Source organism: Corvus kubaryi, unplaced genomic scaffold (genome assembly GCF_017639235.1).
Source record: "Corvus kubaryi isolate FWS band 111438036 unplaced genomic scaffold, C.kubaryi_AGA036_p1.0 133, whole genome shotgun sequence".
NCBI lineage: Eukaryota > Metazoa > Chordata > Aves > Passeriformes > Corvidae > Corvus > Corvus kubaryi.
In genome coordinates, this window is record NW_024580667.1 from 15,990,995 (window position 1) to 16,006,864 (window position 15,870).

A 15,870-nucleotide genomic window follows, 5' to 3' on the forward strand; every position below is an offset into this window, starting at 1 on the left:
GCTTTAATAGGTCCATGTCTTTCCTGTGCTGAGGACCCCAGAACTGGATGCAGCACCCCAGGTGAGGTCTCACCAGAGTGGAGGGGCAGAATCCCCTCCCTCTCCCTGTTGGCCACGTTGCTTGTGATGTAGCCCAGGATGCAAGGGCACATTGCTGGCTCATGTCCAGCCTCTCATCCACCAGCACCCCCAAGTCCTTCTCAGCAGGGCTGCTCTGAATCTGTTCCTCTCCAGCCTGTATGAATGCCAGGAGCTGTCCAGGTTCAGGTGCAGGACCTCATCAGGTTTCCATGGGCCCAGTTCTCAAGCTTGTCCAGGTCCCTCTGGATGATGACCCATCCCTCAGGTGTGTCAACCTCACTGCTCAGGTTGCTATCATCTGCAGATTTTCTGAAGGTGCACTCAATATTACTGCTTTGAATGACCAGATAATGAATTTTTCTGTGTTTTAAGGTATACATCAGGAAGGAATAGCCAGTACAACTGAATTTTAAAATGTTGTAATACCATCTATTGAACAAAGTGAAGGTAATAGCTAGAATTAAAGTACGTCTAGTATTTAACTGTCCATCCTGTTTCAAAGTTTGGCACCAGTTTTGGCAACAGATATAAATAATATTTTGAAGTGGATATATATAATAATAACTCTATCAGTCCATCATGCTACATCTGGTACTTTGGTAGGAGAGTAAGAGTCTACCATATTCTCAAATTATTACAGATTGGTTTAGGTCCGTTGCAGAGACAGTCTGAAGTCCATTTCATGTTCCTATCATTTTTAAATGTGTGGAATGAAAACTTATGACAAGAGTTTACAGGCAGCCATCCAGTCAATCATCACAGATGAACATCACAGGACTCTGCAAACTGGGAATTTCAAGTTTTATCCATGTGAAACTGGCTTGAGCACTTTGGGTATCCAAGAATACAAATAAAATAAAATTCCGTCACAGCCATCAAGTTAAAACCAGACTCAAATTAAAAACAGACTGTTAAACATTTTCTGTTTAAAAAACCCAAACCCACAACAGTGAGATATAGAACTAGTACCGTCTGAGAGAGCTCAAAGAGCTCTGTAGATCTGGAGAGATCGAGAAAAATGAAAGATGTACTCTACAATTCATCTACTTCAGAGAATGCCTTATGAAAATATTCACGAGTAGAGGCGAGTGGAACTATTTATGTATTAGAAGGTTTAGAAAGCTGTTTACAAAGTCAGACTTCTTTGTGGTCCTTTGGCTGCTTTTCAAAACTTGCTAGAGAATTACATTAGAACATGCATGTGCCTGCTGGGCATTTGCTTCCTGCAGGTATTTGAATAATTACATTTACTGGCATAGGTATTGTGAAAAGTAAAAATGCGTTGTTGTTGGCTAACAGGTGTTTGTGCCAAACATGTGTGCGTGGAAGTTAAACCAGAGTACAGATGCCTCTGCCTTATCTTTACAACCACAGACATGCTGTTACTGGTTGCTTCTTTGTAGTGCTTCAGTCCTCCTATGCTCAGAAGGTCTCTTTGTCACAGCAAGTGCAGTTTACCTCTTCACACATCTGGCTATTCCCACACTTGCATAGGAATGCATAGAATGTGATAACTCATATGTAATTCCTTTCCTTCGCTGTATTGTAGCCATTACCATTAATGAAGAACATTACTAACATCTCCTAGTAAAATATTCTGTGGTCACAGAGAAGGGATTACCTCCCACAGGAATTTCTTTAACCCGCATGTCATTTAAAATATGCTAAAGTTGCACTGCAGTAGGTAATTAGAAAGAATTCAAGTTGATCAAGAATTACTAGTTTTACATATATGATGAGATGCTTCAGGTTTGTTTCTTGTTGTCTTGTTTTTCTACCTTTTATCTTTCAAATTATGTAATCAACACTTTTTTTTTGCTCCCATGTTGTTGCAGCAGGGATTACTGCAACATGTATAAGACAGTGAGGCCCGTGGAAAAGAAATAAGGACCGATTCTTGGTAGATGTTTCAGAGATGTTTATTTCTCCAGCCGCATGGCCGGGATCTGCCCAGGAACTGCGGCAATCACGGGACCCGAGGGTCCTTGGCCGCGCAGGGGAACACAAACCAACCAATGGGGAACGAGGCTGAGCAGGGGCAGGGAAACCCTGTGCCTCCACCCCAGGGTCCCCCCTTCCCCCCGGACCCCACACCAGCGGGGAGAACCCCAACACTTCACCCTTTTATTTTAACAAAAAGAGATTTAAAACTTAACATTGAAAACAACTGGATAAACATAAGATAACAAGAACAATTTCAAAACAAAACAAGCCCGCACCATGTGACCTCCCCCATTTGCCACCAGAAACTAGACCAAGAATCATTTGTCTTCCCTTCGTTAATGTGTTAAGTTGCAAGAGGATGTAATTTCCAGGCAAAGCATTACACAGTTTCTTTACCAATGCAATTACTCTGTGGAAGATTTTTAATTTGCTGATGTTCTAAATGGCACAACAGTACCATTCTGGTGATGCTTCTTTGCAGTTCATGTTTACAATATAGTGTGGTTTTTTTCTCATTTCAGAGAAGTCAATCTTCTCTTTATAATAGGAGAAAAAAAAATCATGATGAAATTCACTTTAGGTGTGCTTACATTTTGGTGATATTACAATTCTGCGTATGGCCTTGCACACAAGCAGAGAGAAAAATGAACCTTTTAAAGAAGGTCTTCACAAGCAAATGCTAACTCAGGTCAGATGGCTTCTGCAGAGTAAAACTGGGATCAGAGCAGAAGAGGAGCTCATTTTCTTCTATTCATTGGTTCCAGGTATCTCTTGAGCTGAGGGGTTATTGAATGAGGTTTGATAGGATCAGTTTCCTAAATACCACATGTTTATAATGACTCTTTCACAGTCCTGTCCCACTTCACTGATCCTGTGTTTGGAAGCAATGGTAGGAACTACTAGGACATTATGAGTTGAGCAAATGGGATATTAGGTCTTCAACCCTAATTCAACTCTTTAAGCATCTGCCTAGGTTGTCAAAGTATGATGTGAACCTGTTGGTGAAGGGGCTTGAATAGGATTTCAGACTTAGGGGTCACATTCGGGTCTTCTCTTGTTCAAGAAGAGAGAATGACTGCTTATATTCTTGCCAGTGGCTGGAGGAGTTGTGGAGAGAGAGAATAAATGAAGAGAGCATTCGGGGTTATATGTGGTTTAGCGGTGATTATGCAGGTGCTTGGTTGACAGTATGATAATGGTCTTGAATGCCTCTTCAAACCTTGACGCTTCTGCGACATTTTGGAGAGAAAGAAAGTAATTCTTAACTTTACTGCTGAATCTGGTTCATTCATTTAGTTGTAATGAATATGATGAAAGGATGAGTTTAGAAACCTAAATGCAGTCCCAGTCATTTAAGGAAAGTCATTTTAAGGGAAGCTGATGCTGCTTGAACATGTGCTGGTGTATGTTTTTGCATGCAAGTTTTGTGACACATGACACTGTGCATCTGCTCACATGAAGTGAGGATTAGTCTCCTGTACAACTTGTTTTAGTAAGGTGAGTTTGAAGAAGCAGGGCTGGATAAGTGTGCGATTATGGACTGAGAACTGAGACTACCCTCTCTGAAATGAAGAAAACATGTCCGGGCTTTCTGAATTTTTACCATTCATTTGTGTACTTTGCCCCCAGTACATTCCAGTTAAGCTCTGAATAAAAATGGGAATTAAGAGTTACACAATTCTCTGCTTCTTGTTTATTTTGGCAGGGTGTACTTCTTTCAATCTGTTTTTTGCTTACATTACTCGCCATTGTATTTCATTATTCATTTTCCTTAATGCTGAGAGTGACTATGATTTTTATCTGGGCTTGCATTTTTGTGAAGGCTCCAAACTGCTCCTTGTTTCTAATCACTGACCATGTTACCTACTTTATAGCTGTTGTGGCAGTGGAAAACATCTAAGTGAAGTGTACATTGTGGAGTTACGGGCTTACGGACTGGGTGGTTTTGAACTGGCATCAGTGTATCTTCGAAGTGAAGAGGCTTGTTGCCACCCCTCTTAATGCCAACCTCTGCTGATTCTTCTCATATAAATACTGTCTCTAACACGGGCTTATGAATCCATGGATTTTCTTTCAATGTAGTAGAGTTCATGAAGATTATATTTAAGATATGTAAAGCTTAGATAAATTCTCCTCCTTTATGCTACATTAGTAAATCTTGGATATACTGTATCAGACAGACTGGTCAGAGATAAAAACTGTTTAACTTGCTGATTTTCAGATTGAAACTTCCCACCTGTGCCCTCCAATTCAAATCTTTCATGGAAAAATGTATTTTTCCAAGGATTCTTTTTTTCATCCTGAGGAAAAAAGACCCAAATATCTCTCAGTCTGGGGGGAAAAAAAAAAAAAGGAAATAAAATTGAATTAATGTTTTAAACTAGGAGAAGTCCCAGCTGCTGCAGGGTAGACATTGTAAGACACAGCCTTGAACTGTGCTACACAGGCATTTATCAAAGCGAAGGTGACAGGAGTTTTTCCAGGCAAAGAGATAAGAAAACAAGAAAAAAACTTTCCTTTTTTTTTTCCTCCCAGTAAGGAAATTTGCAGAAATTTTTTGTTGGGATTTTTCTTTCAAATTCACTTTTTTTTTTGCCACTGTTGAGACAAGAACAAAATGGAAATACATCAAGCTTGCAAGAATATAATTTTTCTAACATTGCAACAGGGGAAATAATAAATTATTTTCAAGACTTAAGTTTTTAGAGGGATGTTCCTTTTTTAATTTTTGCTGTGAGGCAGTTTTTTTATAAAAGACTGTGCCGTGCTCAGCAAAGTGATTTCCAAGATTTGCTTGTATCACATAGCAGGTTTTACTTGTCTGTTTACATCAGGAAAGCTTTATTCAACTTAGCTATTCCATCAGTTAGAGGTGAGCTAATAGTTTTAAAAGCAAAAGGTTTTACTCATTACAAAGCTCACCACAAACAAAAAAGGCTTGTCTTTTTTCTAAATTGTATTTCAGTAAATAGCTAGGAGCTTTGATTGAGAAGCAGCATGCATTTTCATTGTGCTGTGTGAACACAGAACAGAGGTAGAAAATGCTGTTATCTTCATGGGGAAATCAATGGCACTGATAATGTAAATATGAAAAAAATAGTGCATACCTTAGCACATTTAAAGGAAAGATTTGTGTAACTTCTGAGAACCTACCTCTTGTGTAGGTGTATTTTGTGGAGAGAAAGGAAGGGAATGAAGACAGGGATGGACGTGGAAGGAATGCTTAGCTATGGAGCTCGTTGGGCATGAGTGCTGAAGGGCAGGAGTCTTTCAGTTCCCCTCACAATGAAGGGAAGAGATCTTGCTTAAATTCCTAAGATAAATAAAATATTACGATCTGCATTTCCATATATAAATATCATGAAAAGTTAGAGGAGACGGAGTCATGACCAGGGTTTTTTATTACTAGGGCAGTTGCTTATTTAGATACTGTCTGTTGTAGGTTTAGGGTACTGCTCTTAAGCAGTCAGATCCAGAGACTGCTGCATGCGTATGTTTGATGTTATGTCCCATAGAGTATAAAAATTCTGAGACAAAAAAAATCCTATCTAATGTAGTTTCCTTAAGAGTACACTTGAAATAGCTATTGACTTGAAGTACATATAAATGTACTTGGTATTTTGTCTGCATTAGTGTCAGACATGAAAATCTTGACTTTAATTTTAAAACGATCATGACCATTGGCCATATTCAAAAGCTGAGACGTGGCAGAAAGAATCAATGTTGCGAAGCAAAATACACAGAGGCTCTGAAACAGCTTTGCAAAATTAGGTGTATTTGATTTTTTTTCTTTTCCTAAATCTTTGAGAGAACACTTCTGTAATAGAGGTATTCCTGGTTGTGTTCTGCCAAATCTGTCTTTAGCACTTCATGTAGTACTTACCCTTGATTCTGAATTTGCCAATAGTCGACATATCTGTCCAGTGATTCTATAGTGACTTAAGAATTTGTGCTTTATTATGGTTCAAGGCCAAAGAATAAATACCAATAAATATATGCCAAGGAGAAAGCTTTTGAACCTTTATTAAGAATACTGACATTGCAGCCTATTAGTTTGCGTGTTCTACTTGCCTTTGGCAGAGCTTTGCCAACATGTAACACGGGTATAACATGTATTCTTCAAGTATCTGTCTTCAAAAATTTCAGTTGAAAATCAGACTTATTTCTGTTATCTTGTGTGTGTTGCTCCTTTCAGAAGTTCATTAGGGAAGTATTCCTGATGATTTTTTTCTTGTCTTAGGTAGAAAAATTTTCTCTAGTTTTTCCACAGGCATGATTTAAGTGGAGTTGTGGTTGGTGCCAGAAGTGTAATGTCTTTAGATACTGATTAGGAAAGATAAAGTGACTCCAGATAGATTTATTTTATCAGAGCTGTGGTACTATATATATCTTTGTATTAGGCTTTTACGCTGAAAAGGCTGCCTTGAGATTTAATGGAGACCTAATCTCCTGCTGAAGGTTTTTAAGAATAGATTAGGCAGATGTCCATGTGACACTATTTCTGTGCAGGAAGTCAACCCAAGTATTCTCTGCAGAGCTCCTCATGTCTTTTTCCTGTGTGGTTTACGTTTTCAACACCTGTTTCTGTTACGATTGATGATACAAAGGACAGGTAATTAATACAAAGAGACATTATTTGAAGTAAGACCCACTGGTCATTTTTCAGAGGGATAACAGCTCAGCTATCTGAGCCACCAAACTGTCCAGTGAGAGACCTGCTGCACCATGATTTCACTTCCATGCACTGAGAGCTCCTCTCTCATTTTATTTCTTCATCAAGGCTCTGAGCAGGAGTATTGGGGACTAATTTAATTAGTCCTGGGGGAGTAAGTTATGAAGGCTGCTTTATTTTCTTGCATGGCTTCTTCTTTAAGGTGAGAATCTGAGAAAAGATGGAAATGATTCATAACAGCAAGGTAATGCTCAGAAGACAGTGGAGACCTGGGTGCCCTGAACCAACTCTGTGACCACTGGCTGGTCTCCTGAATTCCAGAGGGTTAGCGGAATTTCCTCTTCATTTGAAGAGCTCAACTCATGCTTACACTAACAGCAATGTGGGGGGGAAAAGGTCTGAGTGAGATGTAAAGAAACTTGGTTGCTTCTTCACCTGCCAATTCACTGCAAGCCAGTTTATTGATAGCAGTAAATCCCATACCAGTTATATGCTGGCGATTTTATCTGTTCTGCCCCTGGCCCACCCTGTACTGTAGGGATTAAAGGTAACTCTCCTTATCAAATCAAGAGTCATTTTGACTAGCAACAGCACCAAACTACTCTCTCCCCTCCACATTATAAAATTACTTTTTATTTAGGTAGTTGAGGCTAGGAGACAGTCAATTTCTCATCTCCCCCACGGCCCCCCCCCCCCCCCCAGTGAAATGAAGGCGTTTTTAGAGCTCTTATTTGTATTTTTCTGTCTCAAACTATAGCGTCAAGGCTCCTGTTTGGTTTTCATTTGGTGTTTTTAATTTTTTTTCAATACAACTAAAATACTTCCATTGACTGTAATTGTTTTCATTTGTTAGTGTAGATAGTTTTTGACCTGGTTTTTTTGACCAGTTCTAGTGCTGACAGTTTTCCTGAGTTATGAAAGCACTCCAAGAAGGGAGTGTTGCTCAGTCTTTCTGAAAGCTTTTAAACCTCTGCCCATCATTGTGATTTCTGAGTGTCTTCCACTTAGAAGGGTAGCAGCAAGGTCCCTGATGTATCACAGTCTATTTAAGTCAGGAATTTGCTTATCTTTGGAGATTAGGGAAACTCCTGTCGCACTGTAGATACTGCTGTAATGTGAAAAAGTAGTGTCTATATTTTGTCTTGCACCTGCTACTTGACATTGCTGTTTCATGAATCCTGTCGTCAGTGTCAATATAGCAAATACGCCCTGAAGCCTAGAAGGAGTGGTTCCCTCTAATTTCAGTATGCCTAGACACATTTTTTACTTCCACTATTGACACAAGGCATGTGCTCCATCAAAAGACCTGGACACTCTGTCTTTTTTTGCAGGTTTTTTTTGGGGGGGGTGGGAGGTGCAGTTTTTAATATCATTTTATTAGGTTACTGTGACTTGGGATTTCTTATGACACACGAAACCCTGTGCTAATGTAGGTGCTGCAGCGAGCAGAGCTGTGTATGAGTTGAAAATCTGAGTTTGTCTATGCACAGGGAAGTCAGACCTGGCATCCTGCATCTGTTCTCCCTTTCCAGGAATTTGCCTGCTTTTTGCTGCTCTCCACTGACAGCCGCGTACAAGGGTACTTGGCCTTTCCTTTGTAATCCTCTGAAGGCTGCCAGGTAGCTGTGCATGGGTATTTTGAGTTATTTCCATCATCCCTTCTATGTATGGCAGCAGCAGCCATTTTCCTCGTTCTGGCATAGAAAAATATTTGAGTAACTGTTTATTTTCATGTCAAAATGAGTTTTTTCCTTAAGTATGGCAAAAGATTTGACAAATGAGCTCCCAAACAATTATAATTTAGTGTTCGGGTTCTAAAACTCACTGAATATTTTGTTCCTCAGAGCTCATGTAATGCAGCCATTTTAAATGTATTATTAGTTAAAAAATACTTACATGTTGTAAAACTATATATGTTTTCATTACAGTAATAGCAAAGTAGCTCAAGAGGGTTTTTTTCCTGACTTTTCCAACACAATAATTTCTAATCAATAGTCCCAAATGCAAAAAGTTTAAAGAATACATTAAACAAAAAAATCAAATTAAAAGGGAAGATAGGAAACTTTGTTCTTGCTTTTGGTGTGGTGGTTCAAAAAATTCTGCAACTAATAAAAATTCTGTTATTTTAAGGATATTTATACATGGCTTGCACAAACAAGGCAGGCATCCACTTTGTACTTACTGAAATGTTTCTTTTGGTGCAGCTGTGCTGTGTTCATCTGTAAGACCTGCAGCTTCCTGCACAGCAGGAGTGCAGTGGCCTGGGCAGGCCTGAGAAGCTGCTCCTTCCCAGCTCTTCCCGTTGCATGGGTGGGCTCTGACATCCCCCTCCCTCTGGCTGTGGCTTTAGGAGCCCTGACCTTGCTCCAGAGCCCAAATCCCATATTCCCTGTCAATTTAGGTTTGGTTCTCACCCTTAGAATATGTTGCCCCTGCATTTGCTCACCAGTCTCTTCATGACAGAGAATCATGGAAGGACGTATTTGAAAATACAAAAGTAGTTATTTCTTTACAATGTATATACTTGGAGACTAATTAAATCCTTAAACACACTTGGGAACGAATAGGAAAATGAAGTGGAAATGTCATGTTTTCTTATGATTCCTCTAGCCACAGGAGCTGAGTAGCATTTGCTATCTGAATTAAAGCGGTGACCAAAGTAAGTTGTTGTCATGTTGGTGGTCTTGTGTTTTTGTTTGTTTGGGGTTTTTTTGTTTGTTTGGGTTTTTTCATTGTGAAGAAAAGGTCATACCTATCCCACTTCAGTTACAGTCTGTGTTTTCTAACGTGCAACATTTTTTGTTCAACAGGTTGGTCATGGCTCCTTCTGATAGAAATAGACCTTGCAAATAGGTTTCAATAGAAATAGTGCATTTTTCTAGATTTGAGTCTAGTTTGGAACTACACTTTTCAAATTTGTTTTCCTAAAACACAGGGCTGTCTACTGTAATATGCTCAGCTAGTATAAACTGATTTATCCCCTTTGTCTTCAGAATAGCAGTGCAGTATGAACAGATGTGTATCAAAAATCTATTAGTACCTGGCAAGAAAATAATGTAGGGTTGATTGTTGGGTTTTTTAAAATTTGTATCAGAACCACAGGAGGTGGTAAAGTGGAGGTATTGTAAAATGTTATTTGATTAATAAAACTGTAGTTCCTGTAGGGATGCAGCTTTCTTTTGAAGTAGGAAAGATTTCCAGCAGTTTTGCCTTCTAGGCAGGTTCCACGGAAACATATGAATACTTCCTAAATAAATAATTTAATTCGTCTAACAGTATGACCAAATTCTTACTGTTCAGCAGTAAAGAAATTGTGTATAATGCAGCTTTTAAACTTCCAGCAGCTGAATCACTTAAACCTGCACAACTGGACTTCGTAATTCCTCTGTGTTTCATTTTAACAATTAGTAGAGCCTTAGCCCAGAGGGACTGAAGCCTAGGTCTGAAGATGATGCACTAGCAAGTTACTGAAGACTGCTGGGGTGTGCAAGAGGTGAATTAAAAGTACACTTTTGTCTGGTGGTTGTGGGTTTTTTCAAGTGGTTGTATTGTATGCACTGTGTGTTGCTGAGAATGTTGTTTCCTGTGCAATCACCTTTCCCCACAGCTCTCCTGGTTTCTCGCCGTTGCCCTGAGAAGGGTTTGGGTCAGGTGCTCCTGCCTGGAGGGCTGCAGTGCTCCGGCCCAGACCCCCCGTGCACAGCCCAAGGGGAGGGACATCCCCTCTCTTGAAGAACTTCAGCTCTGCCCTTTTCATGCTGTTTCTTCTGCCATAAGCATATTCATCAGGAACTTCTCAGAGAGGGGAATGCCGAAGCTTGTTTGCTGCATCAGAGGAAGCAGCGTGTAAGAGGAAAGCTGCCTCTGATGTGTGTGTGGTGCCTTTGGCGAGCAGCCTGAATCTGGCGCTGTGGGCTGAGGTGAACCTCTATGAACCAGCTGCCACCTGGAGGGTCATGACTGCAGCTGAGGGATACTCATGAATGAATATGGCTTTTCTTCCATCAGCTGCTGGCTAACAAGCACAAAGAAATGCTGATTTGAGTCAAAGTGAAATAAAGCGAGCAAATGGGCCATAAGGAAAAATGGGACAATAGTCCAAGGCTTCTGAATAAATAGTTATCTGCATCACCAGTGGAGATCTTGTGTGTGAATGGCTGAGGCAAAGGGTGAGAGTGATAAGAAATACCTGAAGGCTTAGGCTTCCCCTTTTCATATTGCGTTATGTGCCAAAATCTGTGGCTCCTGTTTCTCTGGTTGACTTTTTTTGTCTTCCATCATTGTTGCAGCTGGCAGTGCTCTGGAAGTTACTGCATGGGGACAGGGCATTTCAACATCTTTTTATAAATAAATGTTTCAAGATGGACATTTACAGTCACAGAAATGGCTAAGTAAAACCAGCACCCTCTTCTTCAGCAGAGCAGCCCCAAGTGCATATTCAGAAATAAATTTGCTTTGTATAGTGACCCGAAGAAGTAGCTGCAACCACAAACACTGTGCAACTGTCAGTGAATGAAGTGCAGTCTTGTCTTTATTGTGCTCTGTCAACAGAATTTAGCAGTGTTTTCTGATTGACACTCTCAATTACTTGCAGTATTGCGCAGGCCAGAGAGACTGCAGCTTGACATTTAGCATGCAGGCTGGCTGTGGGAGGCTGGCACTGGGGAAATGCGTTGCTCTCGATGAGTGAAGTGAACCAATGAGTGCTCAAGATAGGTCAACCTGGTGCTTTTCAGTTCCATTGGTAGTAATTTTCAAGACAGAACTGATTGCAATTTTAGAAGGTATATTCTGTTTTTTTTTCTTTAAATGCTGTTAGATCCAATTACTAGTGGTTATTAAGAAAAATGGCCATGAATAGAATTAGAATTACTGTGAAGAAGTAGTTTACAAATCTCACAATATCAACCTTTTTATCCGTTCTGATAACTGAGCTATGGGTCTGATAATAATTGCTGAGGTAGCTCCTCTTTTTATACTGTGTGAAAATAACCTTGAATTGTAGAACATGACAAATATTCTTCCGTAAATGGACAAGAAACTCATTTCTCTTAAGCAAAGGAAGTTGCTAATAGATGGGGAGGGAAGTTCTCTTTGTTCTACAACACTGTCAGCATCACATCATCTCTTCTGTCAAAAGCCCACTGAGTTAAATTAGTTTGAAGGATTTGTGTGAATTTATTAATTATGTTTTTGATTAATAAAAGGTGTCCTTGCATATAAGTAACATAAAAGGAACATCCATTCTTTTAGATAATCCACCAGCCCAGGTATAAGGAAAGTGCTGAAGAATCCTGATTTTGTTACAGGTTCACTTCAAATGTATTTGACAGGGTGTTTTTTCTGAACCGTAATACTGTAATAGTGTCCCAGAATTATGTACAAAGCTTGGATGCTGTTGTACTTTTTTACTGCATATTATATTAATTATTGAAAAATATATTGGATTAGGATTTCACAGGATATTGACAATTCAGTGACACAATCTGAAACTGCTGGCCAAGAGTTCCTGAATGTTAACTTTGTGTGCCACTGTGTAATTTTGAGCTAATTACCTATACCTAATTTGTGATGCTTTAGCTTATGCTGAGCAACACTTCTACCTACCAAATAGACTTGTTGATTTCCATAAATATAAATTGACTAAAGAAGTACTGGAAGTAAACAGCAACTGGATTCAGCCTGCACTCCCTCTCTTTCAGTCATATAAGGTATTGGTAGGTGGTCTCGTGCAAAGCAACAGAACAATAAGTTTAAAAATTTACAAAGTTCTCTTTCTTTCTTTTCATTTTTTAAACTGTTAAAGCTGAAGTTTATATATCCTCAGTGGGAAAATTACTTATTACCTAGATTGTAGAACCATGGTCTCATTTGGAAATTTAGACCGTGAAATGGTCTGTAGAAAATCTGAGATTTGATAGTGTAAATGCTAAAGAAATAGTGTTAGTGAGGACACTTCAGGTGAATTTCAACTTTAACACAAAATATTTAAGTTTTGATAATCTCAGAAGTCAGATTGCTCAATGCTTGTCAAAAGTCAGTAGATCAATACAAATAATCTTGTATTCTGTAGGCTGTGTGGTTCACTGACAGAGTCCTAAAGAGATTTTTGAAATAGAAAAGTCTTTTTGGCATTAACTGAACCTGGAAGTGCTCACCACTTTGGAAAAACAGGTCACGTAGCAATTTAATGTGCACTCAGGAGTTTGATTCTAGACTCTTGGTCTTTTAAATATTTATTGTGCTAGTCTTAATACATAGAAGCCCAGGGAGTGATGTAGCATTGCAGTGAAAAATGCAGCAAACATATAAATTAGTAAGTACTGAACAGGTCAAGTCCATTTCTGAAAAACAAACTGATCTGCACAGCTGCTTGGACAGGTGCCCTTCAGGAAAACCAGAGTGGGCTAGCAAAGGAAAAAAAATGCAGCTTCCTTTGCTTTGACCGTTGTCATTTGAGTGTTTCTCTAGTCTTGCTGATGTTCTTGAGTGGAATCTGTTGAAGGAGGAGTGTATTGTTAATCTACAGTAAGAAGACATAAATTGACAGTTATATATACAAAAGACTGGATAACAGCCCAACAGCTTTTATCACTATGTGGTTTGAACATTTCCAAAGTGGAAATTAAAAATAGTAGTCCATCCATACCTAATAGCGCTTTGCAATATAGCTAATAGCTTTACAATACTATTTTGCATAATATTTGCTAATTAATTTAAAAACATACAGTAGGTATTAAGCATGGATAATAATGCTTTGCCACTTTCTCAAGAATATTTTGGATATTAATTATGTTCTCAAAGCCACACTGCAGCTAGTAAGTACTAAGCATTATAATTGTGAATTGGGTTCATTTAATATGTAAAACTGCTGGAGTTGCATAAGTCTTTAAATACATTATGAATATTTCAGCAACGTTCATGCCTGATGTACCCTGAATCAACAGTAATTTCAAAACGTGTTTATATGTACAGTGTATAGACTGCAATTTATCATGTCTCTTGCTGGGGAGGAGGAGAACTTGAACTGACCTGAGACCTCTTGGCAGATCTTCTGAGCTTTAGCTTTTCACTGAGATTCCTCTCAGCCTTATTTTCATACACAACTCCTTTTTTCTTGCCGTGAGGTAAGCTGTAAATGTAAATGATCATAGAAAAACACTGCATTTTACATTAAATTTTGATTCTTTCTCTCATTTTTTTATGTCTCAGTAGACTTCAGTGGGATGTCAGAATATCAATAAATGGGTTTTTGGAGAGTAAGGCTCTGTGACTCCAAAGAAGTGTTAGTCATCCATCAAAAAGCTTCTCTGAAGCAGTAATTTGAATTTATAACATGGAAAATAATTTGAAAATTATTTTATATGTATAAAGCCAGAACACAATGGTAGCTGGGAACCTTATAAAAACAAGCTGTACTGTCAGGTGTATATAAGCAGGCTACCAACTATTCATATTGCCGAGAGGTGAAAGAATTTCTTTTATAAACTCAATCTTAGCAACAGGAAATGTCAGAAGGTGTGAAAAGTCTGATCTTTTAGTCAATCAAAATATGACTTTGAGTTATAACCTTGTCACGTGGCTAAGAAAAAAGGAAAATCTAATCATAGACCGTGTCAGGTAATGAATTACCACCATTATATTGCTGAACTCTCATCCAGAATACCTTCTCAATAGTCAGCCTTATTTCAGAGCGATGAATTCTCACTGGAGCAGGTGTGGGCAAAGGGGAATTAACATAACCAACACATGGCAATTCTGCCTCGAGACAGGAACCGAAGATCCTAGTTAAGTGAGTGCTGGGAACCCTTCCATCCGGCAGGGCTGCTGGTAGCCTGGGGTGCATAGGGAGATCTTTGCCAGCAGATCAAGGGAGGTGATCCTGCCCATATTCTTGCCCTCAGTGAGGCCACATCCAGAGTGCTGTGTCCAATTGTGGGCTCCTCGGTGCAAGAGAGACAATCAGCTACTGGAGAGGGTCCAGGAAATGCCTACAAAGATGATGAGGGGTCTGGAGCATCTCTCTTATGAGGAGAGACTAAGGGAGCTGGGTCTCTTTAGGCTTGAGACGCCTGAGAGGGGGATCTCATCAGTCCATATAAATATCTCAAAGTTGGGTGCCAAGAGGATGGTGCCAGACTCTTTTCAGCAGTGCCCAGCAACAGGACAAGGAGTAATGGCCATAAAGGAAAACACAAGAATTTTCACTTCAACACAATGCAGAACTTCTTTACATTGAGTGTGGCAGAGCACTGGAACAGGCTCCCCAGGGAGGTCGTGGAGTCTCCCTCTCTGGAGATGTTCTAAACTTACCTGGTCAGATTCCTGTGTCACCTGCTCCAGGTGACCGTGCACTTGGGGGGAGTGGTTGGACTAGATGATCTCCTAGGAAGGAACTAGAACTGCCTTCCAACCCTCCCTTCCATTCCGTGATTCTGTGGTATCCTGGAAATAACTGCAGAGTGCGAGTGGAGTCGGTCCAACCACCATTACAAAAAGTAAAATGAAATGTTACTTTTAAATTAAAAGGATATTAATTGGCTATAAAAAAGTCAGAATTTGTTGAGCAGTCTATCAGGTGATGTTCTGGACTTGATTTTTAGTAGGATTTGTGGGAAAAGTATGGAGAAACAGCTTGTATTCTCTCATGACCCCTAATTGCAAAGATGAGAGTTCATCAACAAAGATCCACTTCACTCCTCTGGGGTATGTTCCTTCCTATAAAAGACCACTTAAGACACTGACTTACAAAACTAGAAAAAGGTGTTGAGACAGATTATTTGGTGACCCTCTTGCCCTAAAAGTGAAATGGATACAGTGTGCTCATTTTTGAGTTTTTGCCATATTACAAAATCAGTAAGGAAAAAGGTACATGTTCATTAAGCTTCATCTAGAGCAGTGTCTAGCATATCAGTTTCTGTGGCAGACCCTTTATATTGCTGTGAAACTTGGAAAATTCAAAAGGTACAAGTTAAAGCAGGCCCTTGACTTAATCCCTGGTATTTGTTGAGACCTAATAAATAAAATGCTGTTTTGTTCACTTTTCATGATAAAAGATGCTGCTGAAGGAAATAATGATAAAATCATTTTGATATAATCATTTCAAGAACCAACCTGCCTCTGATATTGCTTAGAATCTTCGGTCCTTAATACCGTAGTGGAAACTTGGACAA

General features: G+C 39.3%; 1 protein-coding gene across 4 annotated transcripts in view; it reads left to right on the forward strand.

Moving 5' to 3' along the window:
• Positions 1-15,870, forward strand: part of ARHGAP6 (Rho GTPase activating protein 6) — a 314,963-nt gene that overhangs the window by 257,596 nt on the left and 41,497 nt on the right. The gene's annotated exons all lie outside the window — the stretch shown is intronic.